The sequence below is a fragment of the Tupaia chinensis genome, unplaced genomic scaffold (genome assembly GCF_000334495.1).
Source record: "Tupaia chinensis unplaced genomic scaffold, TupChi_1.0 Scaffold138517_1, whole genome shotgun sequence".
Lineage (NCBI taxonomy): Eukaryota > Metazoa > Chordata > Mammalia > Scandentia > Tupaiidae > Tupaia > Tupaia belangeri.
In genome coordinates, this window is record NW_006198412.1 from 789,117 (window position 1) to 790,943 (window position 1,827).

Consider the following 1,827-nt stretch of genomic DNA (forward strand, 5'->3'; position numbering starts at 1 on the left):
CTGAGGGGGAGGCCCCCGCCCACCAACAGAGTGTGCCTGCCGCTCGAGTAGCGGGTGTGTGCATCCTGGCTGCAGCCCTGATGGAACATTTATTTCTCCTGACGAAGCTGCAAGCCAGGCCCTGTGCGCTCCTCAGCGGTTCCAGTTCCGGTCCAGTCTACTTCCCTGGTGTCTCTAAGTAAGGAGAGGGAGACTGTGCTGGCTACAGCAAATCACAGAGGGAAGCGCAATCCATCTACCATCCCCTTTGCTTCCCCTTCTGTGGGCCGGGTGCAGCACTTCCTCATATTATGGAGCAAACCCTGCACTGTGATGTGCTTGGGATGACCTGGCACGGCTCACGTTTCCGTGTGTTCCTTCACTCCATTCACTCCCTGGGCGCTAAATAAATGCTCCTGCAGCACTGAGAACACAGCAAAGAGCAAGATGGACAAGGACTTACCGGATGGGGGTGACACCTGATGGTGGAGATGAGAAACAGATAAAGGAACACGAGTATTACAGGTTGAAGCAAGTGTTCTGAGGGAAATACATGGAATGCTGAAATAGAGTCGCAACAAGGTCCTGGAAGGATGAAAATGCCAATGGCTGACGGGGAAGGAGAGGTGACCTGGGGCAGGCTTGGAGGGGCTGGCATGAGCCAGAGCTCTTACCTTGAGCACTCAAGGTAAGCACTCAATATTTCATTCAAAGAGCCCGGGTGTGACATCGCTTTAAGTAATTATCCTGTGACCACATAAGAGGGCCTGGGGTCTCACACAAGAGTCAGGGGCTCTGAAGACCCTCAAGCTCCCATCCCCATTTTGAATGCCCCCAAGGCCCACAAAGCAACCCAACCTGCACAGCACAACTTATCAGGAATTCTAGCCTTTAGTGAGATCAATGGTTTCTCAACTCAGGGACTCCTTCCCCACCAAAATATGTATAACAAAGTGAAATTCTAAAGCATGAATTACTGATTTTGTGTTGATGAAAAATAAAATAATTAGTTTTTCAAGAGTACTATAACCAAAGCCAGCAGGTGGTCGTGGAGGTTAAGGGTGCTGGACTCCCACATGGTCGGCTGCGGTTCGAGTCCTGGACCTAGTGACTTGCTATCTCACCCTCCCACTCCCCCCACCCCGCACTCTGTCCCTCTCTGCTCAAATTAGATAAATAAATAAATAAAGTTAAATAAAATAATTATGTAAAAAAGTACTGTAACCAAAAGGTGCAATCCCTTAGCTATTGTGTAAGTAATCATGAAGTTTTTCTAAATATTCAATAAGTTTACAAGTTTTAAAAACACAAAACATAAACCAGTTTTTTTTTTTTTTTAAAGAGGTTTATGCCATATGGCATATGTGCTCACTAGAGAGAAAGACAGAGACAGTGAGAGGGAAAGTGAGAAATCACCCCCCAGGGGGGATGGCCACGCCACAATCCCTTCTCCTCCATTCTCCTCTAGGGATCTCGGACATGCACGCACACGCACCCAGTGTGATTTTCAAGCCACTGGGCCTGAGGCGAACCATGGTTGACCATATGGAAATCCAGTGATGTTACTACTATGCCATCTGCTAGCTCCAAACCAGTGTTTTGTTATATTATCAAAACTCGCAATCTGATTCTCATATTTTTGGATCTTTGAGAACGTCATTTTTGAGGAGGCATATGTAACAAGTATTTCCTTTTTTCATAATGAAAGTATCTTAAGTAAGTTTTAAAACAGCTGTACTTCATAGAATGCCCCAAAAACAAATGTTCTGTGTACTATTGATCAAAAGATGTATAAGTATGTGGGGAAAGTGGGATTCACATGCTCCATAGTCTAATTCCAGCAGGTTC